This window comes from Mustela nivalis, assembly GCF_964662115.1.
Source record: "Mustela nivalis genome assembly, chromosome: 4".
NCBI classification, from domain to species: domain Eukaryota; kingdom Metazoa; phylum Chordata; class Mammalia; order Carnivora; family Mustelidae; genus Mustela; species Mustela nivalis.
The window spans coordinates 25,241,816-25,257,293 of NC_139023.1; the positions used below are offsets into that span (position 1 = coordinate 25,241,816).

Genomic DNA, 15,478 nt, shown 5'->3' on the forward strand with positions numbered 1-15,478 from the left:
TGTGAAATGCAGACCTCTTCTCAGACATTCTCACATCCAAGGGGGAATGATTTCCTGCTCTCTACCTATACTCTGGCCCCTCGGCTGCAGCTGAAGTCTACAGTTCAAACTCAGGATTAGTTGAGCTACTCAGTAATGGGGGACTCCACAAAAGGTCCATGACCATAACAACCCCACGTTCCCGTAATTGTCAAAGGACAGTAGGTTAAAGTATTCATTACTCTGTGATTATCTGAACTTCAGACTGGAAGTGCGGCTTTCAAGCTGACTTTGGGAGGAGATGGCAGCTCCCGCTGCAGAGTTCCCAGAACTGGACATGGGGAAGGCTTCCCTCCTCATCAACCAAGCCCAGGTCCACTGCTCCACCTCATTATGGCTTCATGACCACCAAGAAGTCTACCCTTTTTTACTGCAGGCACCTTGTCATGGGGGTGTGACAGGGAGCCATGGAAACCAGCTCTAAGAAAGGCCTGAAAAGGCACCCAGCCAGGTTCATCATCCAAGTTGAAAAGGAGCATCTTCAAGCTGCTCATGATTCGAGAAAAGTCAAATGAACTTTCCTTTGCTGAGACTCTGTTAGTCAGAATCTGACCAAGAGGCCATCTCCTCATGAATGGTGAGTGGTGTTCATGATATTCTCTTTCTTATATTCTTTGACTTAAGAGAACTAAAGGACAGGCTTCTTGGCAATGGTCTCCTTTTTTGAGGACCTGCTCTTTCTTGGACAGAAGTGGAAGTTCGTTAGGAAGGAAAATATTTCCCCACCCCAAAAGTTGGTTTCCTCTGTGTTTATCACACCTGACAAGGCCAGCAAGACGACTCCCCTCTTGATTTCGCTTTTCCACTCCATCTCACTGGGGCATTTTTTTTGTGTGTGTGTATATGTAAGTCTTTATGTTACTAGTTATTATGAATTTTCAACTCCCTCAGGAAAAAGTTTGAAGAGGTCAGTCTCTTGGGCCTGGACTCTATAAGACAGCAGAAAAGACAGCAAATATATTGGAGGGTTGTGGTGAGGAGATGGTAATTTTTTTCTCCACTTAGGACTGATGGCACAAAAAACAGAATAAGATTACACCAGAGGCTTAAAAACTTTATGAAGTTTGAGGTGGGGATCTTTAAGAATGGCTTACAGAAGTAAACCGACTCCACCTTAAAGGAATTTTAATCCTACAGATACAAATATCTACAGATATTTCTGTCACCTGCAGAGAATAGGTCTTTTTCAGATTCTTCCCAAGGTGCCAGCAGTTCTGACTGTGGTCATGAAACTCTGAGACCATATATGAGAAGTAATTAGTCTTTCTACCTTCTCAGAGAACCCACCCCTACCATATGAAGACTGTAAAGCTGTAAAAGGCCAGATTCTCTGGGGTGACACATTTAGATTCTAGAAGCAGGTTAAGATCCTGTTCTTGGGGGCCCTCTACATAGCTAAGGGCCTGGATAAGGCTGTGTGGGCACCTGGGAAGATGATGAGCTCTAAAATCAAGAAGAACTACACTCCAATATTGGCTCTTCCATTTACTAGCTGGGCAAAGTCGGGCAAGTGCTTTTTAACAACTTGGAGCCTTCAAACAAGAAGAAACAAGCCCATTCCCTCCTTCATGCAATTGCACCTGTGGCCACTCCTCTATTATGACAATTTCCACCTTTGATTGTTTAATCATTGGTCTTAAGCTCCACTTGTCCTTTGACTATGAGTTCCTGAAAATAGTTTCTTCTTATCCTTGTCATCGACTCGTATGTTAGTGGTATTTAATAAATTTGTTGAATAAGCGAGTGAAAGAATGAATGAGTGAATAATGAATCTAGACTGTGGTAGGACTACTATAACACTTCAGTGGGTTAAAATCTGTTCCCTTTCCGAAGTCAACAGGCCTAGACTGCTGCGAGAAGGAAGGGCATCCTCAAGATTTAACTTGATGTGAGTTTCTCCATCTACCCCCCAACCCACTCCACCGCCTCCCTTTGTTTTATATTCATCTTTAGTTCTTTTAACTAATCTTTATCACAGGGATTGGGCTAAGTTCCCTCCCAGCCCTGGCTGAGTCCTGAGGGTCTATGAAAAGCCATGTTCCTTACCTGGCTGTCTAGAGAGGAGACGATCTTTTAAAAGTGGCAATCCATGAAACACTTGCTGAAGTAGTGTGGCCAGCATGGGACAGGCACAGACCTTGGGTAGGTCACAGAAGGTTCTGTAAAGAAGATGGCATTTGAGCTGAGCCCTGCGGGTGGAGAAGGAGTTTCCCAGACTGAGGGAGGAGTTTACCTGAGTCTCAGGTCTGGCTGTAATCAGCTGGGCATGTCAGACAAGTTACATCACCTCTCAGAGACAGTTTCTTCATCTGTTAAGTAGAGTTAGTTCCTAGGATTTCTGCCAGGATCTGGTAAGAGAACACAGATAAAGTGCATATCGTCAATCCAGGCAATGGTAAATGCACAATAAATATTGGGGTATCACCTGGGTAAAAGCCTGGAAGTGAGAGATGCAGATTACTAGGGGAACCACAAACAGGATTTGGGATAGCTAAGGAGAACCGTGGTAAACAGTGCCTCTTCCCCATCTGGGTTTGGGATAATTTGAGAAAATTCAAAAGAGTAATTATGGAGGCAAAAATACCACCTTCTAGAGGTGCCTGGCTCAGTGGGTTAAAGCCTTTGCCTTCGGCTCAGGTCATGATCCCAGGGTCCTGAGATTGAGCCCCGCATCGGGCTCTCTGCTCAACAGGGAGCCTGCTTCCTCCTCTCTCTCTCTCTGTCTCTCTGCCTACTTGTGATCTCTGTCAAATAAATAAATAAAATCTTTAAAAAAAAACCCACCTTTTAAATGGTGATGCTAACCTGGAGACCAGCACCTGGAACAAGGGAAAACAGAACTTGAAGACCCCAGGACAGAGCAGACCTGGCAGTGGCAGTTTCTCAAAAGGAAGCATGCCCAGAGAGGACTCAGAGCATGGCATGGCACAGGGAAAGTCCGGCTCACTCCCAAGACAGGAAAGGGAGGAGCAAAAGTGAGCTTACCTGGCTTTTCTTTCCCATTTCCCCAGTCAGGGACTCCCAGAGTTGGAGTGTGGAGCTGGCCGGGGTTGGCTTTGTAAACCACTTTCCTGTGGAAATGGGGGTGGGAGGCATTACTCCTCTCTGACACAGGGTGACTTGGGCAAGGTGGAAGGTGGATGGTGTTCTGTGGATGAGAAAGATAAGATGTTGATGAGTTTTGATGGGCAAGCAGAGACCAGATCCTGAAACACCTGGGGCGTCAGTCAAGGAGAATGAACTGAAGGCGGGGGTGACCACCGAGAGGGAAGGAAGAGACCCTAACCAGGAGTACCAAGGAGAGCGACGAGTACAGCAGGCACTGTAGGACATCCCTAAATAGTGGTGCCAGGCTTCAGGCTTATGGGAAGAAAGAAGGCTAGCCCCATGGTCCCACCAGGTCAGTAGGAAATTGAAGATGCTGGCACAGAAATGGAATCTGGGCTAGATAAGCTGGAAGTGAAAAACGGTACAGAGCAGATATCTGTGGGCCCCCTCCAGGCACCAGGGACCACCATCAGTGCAGAGAAGAAGGCAAAGATTGAGGAAGGGAGTGAAAACCTGAATGATTGAGAATACAGCAGAGAACAACATTCTCAGATTTTCTGAAATGGAAAATTTGGAGGTGATAAGAAGATCCAAGGGGTGGCCCTAAGAACCGGCAGCGTATGAGCACCTGGGTGATTCAAATGGTTAAGCTTCTGCCTTCAGCTCAGGTCATGATCTCCAGGTCCTGGGATCAAGCCCCAGGTCTGGCTCCCTGCTCAGGGAGCAGTCTGCTTCTCCCTCTCTCTCTCCTCCCCCCTGCTTGTACTCTCTCTCTCAAATGAATCAATAAAATCTTAAAGAAGAAGAAGAAGAAGAAGAAGAAGAAGAAGAAGAAGAAGAAGAAGAAGAAGAAGAAGAAGAAGAAGAAGAAGAAGAAGAAGAAGAAGAAGAAGAAGAAGGGAAGAAGAAGAAGGAGGAGAAGAAGAACTGGCAGCTTAAGAGGAGCAAATGTAAATGTCCTCATAGTTGAGGTGGTCAAGGATGCTTGAGGGGTCATCTACAAGGACATGGAAGCCCTTAGAACGAGGCCAAAGTTAACAAGGAGAAGAGATATTTTATATCCTGATATATGGCATTGAGTCAATCAATATAACTGTAAAAGAAGGAACCAATAAAGAAACAAAGACATGACAACCATCACCAAAACATAGTGACAACCATCACCAAAACATAGACTAACACATTTGGTTTACACAGGAATGGAGTCATAGAAACATAAAGATACTTACAGGTATGGAATATAGGCCTTGTGATAATTACAGAGACCGCAACAACGAAGTCCTTCTGTGTATGTGTGCTAGAGCAGAGAGGGTACTGGCCACAAATGTGGGCCAAGTTCACAAACTAGGTGCCAAGTCCAATAGCTGAGGTACTCTCTCCTCCCCAAAAAGCACACAAAGCAGAAACTGTCTGCTCCTAAACTGTAGATCCATAAAATGTTCTAGAAGCTCATCTGCACAGCAGGCAATACCCAGGCCATGAGTTTCTTGAGAGAACCACATTCTCCTCCACATACACAGAACCAGACAACATCTATCATAGCTGCTGATCGCTGTGATTATTACTATTATTTTCTATAATTGCCTTTGTAGGATCTGCTTATTTGCTTCATGCTAAGCACTTGTAATTAGCCAATGAAAGATTTGGGGCTAAGCTAGTTAAAAAAAAAAAAAAAAAAAAACCTGAGGCCAAGATGATGGAATGTATACAGCCAATTCCATCTCATAACACCAGGTACTTGCAGCCAAAGTGGCTTTTTCTTGAGATGTGTATATTAAAATCACATGGACTGTGTTTTGTTGTGGCATTTAGTCATCTGAGACAACTCTACAAATATGCCATAAAAAAAAAAAAAGAAGCAAACAGGGGCAAAGTAATTCTGAGGAATCACGAGGCATGCTCTTAGCAATAGGTTCATTGCCAGGAGGAATCCTTGAGAATGCCAACCTTCATTGTGTTGATCGAGAAGGAAAGAGCTTTGAAACCAGACCTCCTTTCCCCACTTAGATTTCCCTGTCAGGATACATAAAAGAATTCAAGCTAATCAAAAAGCCCAAGTGAGCTGGCTGGTTAACTAGGACAGGCCCAATCTTGAGTTCAGAGAGATTTCTAATGCATTCCACCTGTCCCTCCAGACGACCGTATTTATAGGATATAAGGACTGCAGAGGAGGCGTGTCTCTGAAGATCATAAGGTAGCCAAAATGGCATCTCCTAGAGATTTACCTCCGCACTGAAGACATGGTCATTCTTTATTTTTCCTGGAGAAGTGTACTCTTGATCCCCTTTTTCGGTTTCACACCCATCCCCCTCCCACACCTCTCCTCTGGCAACCACCTGTTTGTTCCCTGTACTTAAGGGTGGATTTTTCAGTTGGTTTCTTAAAACGTTGTCACTCTTAATAAATTACTCCATGCTCAAGATGTTGAATTTCTTTCTTCCTTTTTTCCTCCAATTAAAAAAGCTGCTTATTCATCTTGAGAGTAGTAGCCAGTAACACAGTAAATACCCGAAGCAGTCAGTCCTTGAGGGTCTTCAGAATTTGGTCCCACCTTCCCTGTCCAAACTGAGCATGCCATGGATCTTCTTCCCTGGCCTCCCTCTGCTCGCCCACCACCGCTTCCTCCTCAACACACACAGGCTGCGATAATCCCTGCCCCCATCTACACTGCCACCACGTCTGGAACTGTGTGCCCTTCCCACCATCTTGCCAATCCATCAGATTTCTCCATGAAGTCTTCCCCGATGGCACCAGCCAACACCACTCTGTTCCTTTCCTGATTATCCCTCCACCTTCTGTGAAACAAGACCTAGAAGTTATACCGTCTTTGGACTTTCATCTTGACGATTCTGAGGTTACCTCTCAGCTAAAGGGTGCCATGGTGGTTCAGCAAGGACTAGTGGGTCCCCTGTCTGGTGTGTAGGGGAAAGAATGGAACATTGTGCATGTAGTATTTGCCAAGCCAGGCTCAACCACCCATCATGGCTGTGGTTCGTACTGGAACTTAACTTTACATGGTCTCATATTATCCAGTTGTAGGTAGTTCTGTGTTCTTAAGGCTGTCCTGATGAGATGTTCCGATTTTAAAGGTATAGACTGTTGGATTTTTACAGAGAAATCACCCTAGAAGATACTATTGAGATTTACAATTGATCATTCTGATGAGGCCCCTCAAGTTGATCTTCCATTCCTGGGGTGGGTTTGACAGGTTTCCAAACGGTGATGTCAAGTAATGCATTCAGAGTGTGTTTCCTCATAACTATATGCATAAATACGTGCATCTGTTATATATGCCTATATTTGCATATGTATATATGTTCTGTACACATATAGTCTACGTAGAAACCAGATTAATAACTCATTTGCAGCTGAAGACACTTCTTCCCAGAAACTTACACACACTCCCAGGGCTACTTCCACAAGATACTTCCTTCTGAATAGAGGAGGGGTTAGAAATTTAGTTAGTGTCCAAGAGGTTGCCTGGTGAGCATGAAATCAGAAACTCTCCTCCCTTTCTTTCCACTGGTTAAAACTGCTCTGGGCCAGCTACTTGCTGGCTGGGCTGCCCGTAAGTTCTCAGCCTTCCTATGCCTTGGATTTCCCAGCTTTAAATGCAAATAGTACCTAACATCTAGGACTGTTGTAAAATGTGCTTAGAACTGTAAGTAGCCCCCAGTAAGCACTTATTCGATGTCAGCTTTTTATGCTTATTACTTAAATCTCTTCACCAATCGTTTAGAAATATCATTTCCTTCATAATGTCACAGCCCTAATGGAATAAGGAAGCCCATATTGATTTTTTTTTTAACCTTTAGAGATTGTTCTAAATCTTGGTATAGCAAGATGCACCTCACTGAGGATGGCTGATTGTGTAAAATGTATCTACTTTTTTCTCTTTCTCTTCATTTAATACAACCACACCAGGGAGCAAATTCCCCTCCTGCCTCAACTCTTGTTCTTAATTTTTATTCATCAGGCCATCCTTACAGAAGGCCAAGTGTTTGTGAATCCAGCAAGTGAAGCCCATAGCCAGGAGGCCTTTGGATAAAGCATCATGCACTGTCACTTCCTACAAGCTCTCCCTTGGCCCCCTAAAACACATAGCTCCCCCATCAAAAAAACAAAAACAAAATAAAAAACACACAGAAAAAATCTGTCTGTGATTCCATTCTCTGGGGACAGACTTGGAGGCCCTAGAAAAACGTAAGGCATGATTGGCACACAGGGAAGGCAGGTAGACCCAAGAGTGTCAGAGGTTGAGCCTTCTAGATGATTCATCAGGTTGGTGGCTCGCCCTGCCCTTCTCAAGGCGCAGGGGACACCCTATCCAAGTGAAGAAGAAGCCTGTGTTTTGCTTTTGTTTCTCAGTTGAGAATAAGCTGAGGGACTGGTACTTTTCCTGAATGACCCGCATGGAAAAGGGTTTGCCTCTTCTTGTTAACACTGAAGGAGAGGCCACACCAACCTTAGTTTCTGTTGGAGAAAAATATGCATGGGAGTTTTTTTTTTTTTTTTTTAAGATTTTCATTCTCTTCACAGTGCACCTGGGTCCCAGGTGGGGAAGGTGGTGTGCCGTCTGGGATGGCTGGGGGAGAGGAGCCCGCTCTCCTCCTGGTGAAGTATGCGGAGTCAGCCCTGCAGCCGGTGCCCTTGACCAGTTTTGCTCCTTCTTCCCTCCCTGGTGGTTTCACAAGGTCTTGGATGATTGGCTGAGCCCAAAGTTGAGGCCAAGAGAACAGAATCAAGACTTCCTTCCTTTCCTCTTCTGCCCCTCCCCCTCTCACTGATTCCTCTTCCTCCACCCCTCCCCCAGCCAAGCCACTAACCTACTCACCCAACGACCGACCATAACCCACCGAAGCAGTACAATGTTCGAACCCATGGAACCAAAGGGTTTCTGGTATCAGGAGAAGAGGGACACAGAATAAGGCAGTGGGGAATAGGAATTTCTACTTTTTTTTTTTCCTTCAAGGGGAATAAAAAGTCTCTCTGGACCAGCAGACCAACTCCTGGGAGGGAGAAGCCACAATTTCCCCAGGTAGCACATTCCAGAGAATGAATGAATGGTCGGGAGATGCTGGGGGTGGGGGGGGGGGGTAGAGGTGGGGGCAGAAATACAATTTCATTTAATACAATGCAGGCAGTTGTTTACAATAGTCTGAAAGATGCCAAAGGGCTTAACAGTCAGTCATTATAGCTCCCAGCTGGTGCAGTGCGCGGGCAGAGCTGAGCTTGGCGTTCCTGTCAGCCTGCTGGCAGAGCTGAAGCAACACCGTGACTTGCCCAGGGTCACACAGCACGCTTGGGACAGAAATAATTCTGACTCCTTCTTCCTGGCTGTAATTCAGCAGACAAAGCCACCTTATTACTGTACGATCATTCAAATCTGAATCATTTAAATGGCTGCTAATTGCAGGCTTAGAGGGAACTGTCAGCTCCATGTGACTAACAGCCCGGGAAGCCACGGTAGGAAAGACCCAAGTTTTACAAACTCCTGAATATGGAATTAAAACGCTGTCCTCCCACCGGTGTGGGAGTAGGAGAAAAAGCATTTGAAAACCCCCGACCTTGAAACTGCCAACCAGTAGCCTGTTAAGATTTTTTTTTAAATGAATTTGAAGTGTCACCTCCAATTTTTAATATCGGAACAGAGAAGCACTGGATTCAAAGGGATGCTATTCAGAACAGCTTTTGAGGGCAATTCTCAAATGTTTTCCAAGCGGTCGAGGGATCTTCACACTCTTCTTTCTTACGCCCATCAACACACTGTCTCTGTGTTTAAATTTCCTTTTGAACTCTTTTTTATAGGTAGCTATTTGGGAAGGGGGAGAGAGGAAGGGGCCGCGGAAGCCACCGTGCTTGTAAATTCAGATCTGTCCACGGGGTTGGGCACGTGCTGTGCTCAGGAAAGAAAGTAAATTCCAGTGGGCCGATTGCTCTAACTGATTCATCTGTCGGCACAGAGACGCCACCTACCTGCTCCCAGGTATTCAGGTAAATGACAGGTGGGCGGGACCTATACTGACTGTTTCAATAGCTAAAGGCCCAGCAATGTTTTATCTGTGAGGCTCCCGTGATGTCACACGTTTCCTGCTCTCGACCAACCAATGCCCTCCTCCTTCCTTAGGCACCTGTGCACCAAGGTTGAGCCTGGTCACTGCTCCGGGAGCCCCAGGAACTGCCAGATTCACCCACAAGGCATGGGAACTTCGGGGCTGCGGCTGCTTTGAGTGCCCGAGACACGCACTGGAAAAGGTGAGTTGAAACCCTTCATTTTTCTCTTTTGGCATTTAGACCCCTGGCCCCTGAGGGATCTCTATGAATGAGGAAATTGAACGAAAAAATAAAAGCTGAATGACTTAGCCCGGGTGTTTGTCCCACAGGGAGAAGCTCTTTTGAGAGGGAAGAGCAGAGAGATGCCTTTGACATTCGGGTTGTACAGGAAAATTCTCCCAGGCCAGATATTTAATCCTTTTTGTTTCTCTTAATCATTAAGCCAGGCTCTGCTTGTCTGGAAGTTGATCTGATTTTTTTTTTTTTTTTTTAACCCTGGAGTGGAGTGCAGTGGAGACTTTTTTGAAACTGAACTCAAAGACTCAGACCTGTTCAGCCCGTTTTAAGAGAGGGTTGGGAGTGAATTCAGAGTTGCCTTATTTTTGCCTCATTTGCCTTATTTGGCCTTACTTCTCTGCGTTTGTCGCACCAGAGGCAATTTCCATCTGAACCTGTGAGATGACCTTACATTTGGCCACCCCTGCCAGAAGTCCGGTGCTCAGACGACTACCTTCTGCTGCCCTTCTCAGAGGCCAATACTCATTTTCCTCCCTCTTTCTTCTCTAAAAAAGTCTACTGGGTTTTATTTTTTCTTTGTTGACGTTCTTAAAAAACCACTTTGCAGTCCGGATTAGAGCTGTTTACATCCAGACCTGGACTGGCTGCCTGCTGACCTTTGGTTAAAGTAAAGATTATTTCCTCCATGCTTAACAAGGATGAATGTAACTTCAGGTCGGATTTTTAACTTTTTTTTTTCAATTCTTCCATCTTTCTTTTTCTCTTTTAATAGCAAATCTACCGAAAAGATTGTTCTGCCAGGACTTTTTTTTTTTTTTTTTTTTTTTTTTTAGTAATTTTACCTCTAGGATCCATTTTTGTTTTCTTTTTAAAGATTTTTTATTTATTTATTTGTGAGAGAGAGTGAGAGCGAGCACAGGCAGACAGAGTGGAAGGCAGAGTCAGAGGGAGAAGCAGGCTCCCTGCGGAGTAAGGAGCCCGATATGGGACTCGATCCCAGGACGCTGGGATCATGACCTGAGCCGAAGGCAGCTGCTTAACCAACTGAGCCACCCAGGCGTCCCCATTTTTGTTTTCTTAATCCTGATCTGCCAGCCTGTCTTACTTCTGTTCTTGACAGCCCAAGAGCCACACTCTGCAGCCAGCACTGTCCTTAGAGAAAGGAAAATAAACCCAGTCCCCTGCCGGGATGAGCTGGAAACTGTAGAGGGAGAAATGAACCAGCCAGGGAACATTTCATTCTGGATTCCTTCATCAGTGACTTTTCTGAGATCTGTTTGCAAAGATCTTTGCAAAGGAATAAGCTGTTGGGAGTTACACTCATTTTCATTCCCCTGGAAATTCAAGGCGCTTGTCAACTCTCCAGAAGGAAAAATGGAAATAAGCTGAGCAAAGTTTGGTCTCAGACCCTTGCTTCTCACCACTGAGAATCTGCCTGGGGCCTTGTTGCCAATTTCTCTCTCCCTCCTTGGAAGCTCATAATGTTCTCGCACTGACTTTTGTCTGTTCTACTCCCCCCACTCCTCCACCCCAGTGGTGTATTTGGATGGTGGCTGCAAGGTTGTCGCTTAGCAGTATTCTCACTTGATTCAGAGCTTTGTCAGCAGAAGAAAAGAAAGGATCTCCTCGATCCTGACTGTTTCTGGAGAGGACCGTGTCTTTAAAGTCACAGACCTCTCCACGAGACGCATTCCTCTGGATTACCATGGACTGTTAGCTCTTTGCACAGCAGTGATGTTACGATTAAATACATCCTTTCATCACTGTATGTCAAGGTCCTTCCCCACTAAAGGAACACAGCTCAGGATGCTATGCCTCCAGATAGAAGAAAGGAAAGAAAATATGAAGGCTGGAATCCAGAGTCAGGTTATCTAGAAGGCACTTGGTCTCTTGGATAATTTACACACAAGTATTGTCCAAAGGGGTGAAGGACCCACAGCGGCTTCCTGCCTGTAGTAACCCCATCTCTTGGTTCAAGTGGCAATAGGTCTGACTGGAAAACACACAGTGTCTTCCATGAATACTCATGAGCAGGTTACTGGACTTCTCAGAACGTCCGTTTCTTCGTCAGTAAAACAGGAGACGAGCCTTATGATTGAAGTGCTCATGAGAAGCACATGGGGTAACACGCGGAGGGTGTCGAGTGACCAGTGACTGGCGCTACACGGGGACCAAATAGAGGTGCGGGCCATTCTTGAAGGAATTTTCCTGGGTGCTTGACAGAGGTAGTCTGACCTTACCAAGATAAAAGATCTGCGGTTGCCATCATTAGGAACCCTGATAGCTCTTGTTATGGTATTAATTGTACATAATTAACTCCGATGTTAACAGTTCAGAGAAAGAAAATAGGCAGGAGGCAGGAGAACGCTTAAACTACGTCACACGAGCCAGGCCAATCGGTCTCTGCCAGCTCCCAAACATGCTTAGGAGCTGCTGTCCTCCTGCCTTTCCCACCGCAAAGCTCTCACACCCCAACAGACACACCGAATGTGGTCCTCCACAGGCCTGCAGGGAAAATGTTCCTGTTGTCATTGGCTGTAATCTGACTTGGCAGGCGACCTTTTCTGCTTTCAACTATGCTCTCTCTCCTGGGCAGGGTGGGTGCTTGGTTTCCTCCAATCTTGCAGGTAAACACCCTTAGCCACAACCTGGTGATCTGCCATGCCAAGTCACCAGGACGAGGGGGAGGTGGCTAGTTGGGAGCCTGCCCTGCACTGGGGAAGGGGGCTTGTAGCTCCCTTGGAGATGATCACCTCAGTTCTGGAATATCCCATGCCATTGAAGGACCTTGAGGCATGGCATGAGAGCAGAGATATTCCCAGGCTCCTCTAAGTCTCACCCTATCCTGAAAAGCTAAGGCAAGTTTTCATCATTCACCAGCTGATTGAGGACAAGGGTTCATAACCTCAACCCTACTCCTGGTATGCTTAGAGGGTCCTGGAGAGGAACCTCAGTCTCCCTGCCCAGCAGTGTCCATGTTTATTTACCTTCTGTTAGCATCAGATTGCCGGGGTTCCAAAGCCAGCGCTCTCTTATGTTAACAGTGTGACCTGTGATGGTGATTGGACCCCCTTACCCCAGCTATAAAACAGGCTCGTTATGAGGAAGAAATGAGTGCGGTGTCCAAAGTGCTTAGACTACTACCTGACACAATGTGAGCTCTTGCTACTATTATTTTTCTAAAGGAAGTTGGAATGTGACAGATCTGGGTTCGAGACCCGATTCCACAACATAATGGACATAAGCCGCTTCGTGCCTCTCGGTCGCACATAGCCTCATCTGGAAAATGGAATACTTTCCAAAGCCAGTGCTGTGGTAAGGATCAAACAGGAGATGGTTTCGTGCGAAGTGCCTGGTCCATGATAGAGTAGGGGCTCAATCAGTTAACCCTCGTTGGATTAGTACAGGTATAGCTTTTGGTACACACAGTACATACGTGACTGGATTGCAGTTTGCAAATACTGCATTTTTTTTTTTTTTTACAAGTGGAAGAGTTGTGGCAAGCCTCCCTGTAGCACATCCATCAGTGCCATTTTCCCAACAGCATTTGTTCCTTTGTGTCGCCGTGTCACATTTTGGTAATTCTCACCGTATCTCAAACTTTTCATTACCATTACACGTGTTATGGTGACGTGTGCCCAGTGATTGCGACTCACTAGAAGCTCAGATGATGGTTAACATTTTTTAGCAAGAAAGGATTTTTAAATTAAAGTCCACACATCGCTTTTTTAGATGTAATTCGATGCCATGTGTAATAGACTATGATAGAGTTTAAACTTATATAAGCACTGGGAAACCAAAACATTCCCTTGACTGGCTTTATTATGCTATCTGCTTTGTTGTGAGCTCGCCTTATTGTGGTGGCCTGGAACTGAACCCCATCTGTCTCTGAGGTGAGCCTGTAGAGGAAACAATGATTATTTCGGTTAAAGTCCGCCTTCTCAGGTCATGCTACAGTTTGGACATAGCAATGTTGGAAAGAGTAGTCAGCAGACGGCCAAAGACTCTTTGAGAATAACAGATTTCCTGAAAGGCCCCCAAAGGTTTAGACAGAAAGCCCGTTAACATGGATGATCTTGTTTATCTTGGAGCTCCAGGGCAGGGTAGCTGCCCATCGAAAGGCCTGGTCTTCTGCAGACCTGTGGTGGGAGGATTCCATGAGGTCCATAAACAGTGGGTTCTCCCAGAGCAGCGATTCCCAGTTCCCTGGCTTCCAGTGTCTCCCTTTTGGGTGTGAATTCCACAGTTGAGTGGTGAAAAGAGGTTCTGCTGCTGGGATTCTGACCACTTGAAAGGCCATTCTTATAAGACGCTGCCAAGAGAGGACTCACGAGGGTGGCTCTGATATGTGTCCTCCTCATCACTTCAGCATTCATGGACCTCCTGCAGGTGACACATAACTATTCCTGATATTTATGGGTTGGCACCACGCAGACTCGCTTTTATGTGGGTGGCATATTTCTGGTCCTCTGACAGTGCCTCCAAGCTATCAAGGGCTTTTCAAAACTATTTTCAAGGAAGACTACATCTCTCTTTTTGGGTTCATGGGATTTGGCCATCTGTGATCCCCAAAGAATAAGGGTTAACATGAAAACCAGACATGTTGTTAAGTACAGAAACTGCTCTTAACTGAAATGAGAAACCAAGAATGTCAATTGCCTCCTGTAAACCCCTTACCCTCACCATGTCCTCTTACCTCCTTTTGTTCTAAGTGAACAAAGACACCACAGTGACCTATTGCTTAGTTACATGGAGACACCTCTCAGATCAATATAAGAAAGAACTTTCTAAGAATGAGAGCGGTCCAAAAATCCAGTAGGTTGCCTTTTTTGGGGTACTGACTCCCCTGACACTGAAGGTTATTTTTTCTTGGTATGTTTGGAATATTTGTTTATTTGCTGTGTTTACATGTGTCTAGTATGTATTGAAAAATGAATGAGTGAATGCCAGAGAGAATTTGTGTTTCCTTAATGACACATGTATTCATCTATAAAATGGAGGTTATATTGATCTTATAGCAATAGTCTCATGATTAAACGAGAAAATACACGTAGAGTACCCAGCACTGTGCCTTGCTTACTTAAATAGTAATCATTATTATGTTTTATTTTCTACCATATTCTAAAAAGGAGAAGGAAAGGGGCACCTGGGTGGCTCAGTGGGTTAAAGCTTCTGTCTTCCGCTCAGGTCATGATCCCAGGGACCTGGGATTAAGCCCCACATCAGGCTCTCTACTCGTTAGGGAGCCTGCTTCCCCCTCTCTCTCTGCCTGCCTCTCTGCCTGCTTGTGATCTCTGTCAAATAAAATAAAATCTTAAAAAAAAAAAAAGGAGGAAGAAGAGATTCCTGCCTCAGGTAGGGAGTAGACAAAATGACTTCCGAATTTGAGATTTACAGTTTTTACGAGAATCTCTTCATTTCTATTCTTTTCATCCCTGCCCTTCTTCCTCTGCCTTTCTGAAGGAACCTCTTCCCCTTGCTGTTGGGAACCATGCTCTTTGACGGGGTAAATTGACTCTACCCTAGTATAACCATTGCAGTAGGTTCTGGCCCAATTCACAGGGCACGTTGTTGTTATTGGTGGTGGTGTTTTTTACATCACTCGTTTGTGCCTTGGAATGTGTGGATTTAAATTCCACCATTATTTTCCAGTGACTCTTATTTGCTTCTTGTGTTTGATGCATTTGTCACAGGCACACAAAAGGCTTCACCAACAGCAGAGTGGAAAACTCTCCAAGAATTTTCTTTAATAGCCTCTTGGCACAGAGCATGGCAACAGCACATGTATGATGGTGAGGTGTAAATATGTCATTGCCATCTGGGAGATGATTTGCATAACTTGCCTATGACTGCTTTTGGCAGTCACGTGGCCGTCTTTGAATAGAACGCTGCGCGGTTAGGTTCCTACGTACTCACATTAATACATGAGTCACCTAGTGTTTTCAAAACTTCTCGTTCAGTATCCTTGTTAGATGTGCCTTATGCTCTACAATACATACACACACACACACTCAGCTGGTGTCTCTGTAGTCTTTTTCCCCTGGGGGCGCTAGCAAACTTGGCTTACCAGTCATCGTGGAAACATCTGCGTTCTAACTTT

General features: G+C 45.3%; 1 protein-coding gene across 2 annotated transcripts in view; it reads left to right on the plus strand.

Moving 5' to 3' along the window:
• LNX1 (ligand of numb-protein X 1) overlaps positions 1–15,478 on the plus strand; it is a 178,623-nt gene that overhangs the window by 49,039 nt on the left and 114,106 nt on the right. The window contains exons 2-4 of one of the 2 annotated variants that reach the window (XM_082728300.1): positions 8,060–8,125; positions 8,896–9,081; positions 9,215–9,342. The gene's annotated coding sequence lies outside the window, so the exon portion shown is untranslated. The remainder of the gene's footprint in view (positions 1–8,059; positions 8,126–8,895; positions 9,082–9,214; positions 9,343–15,478) is intronic. The other variant, XM_082728301.1, reaches the window with a different exon arrangement.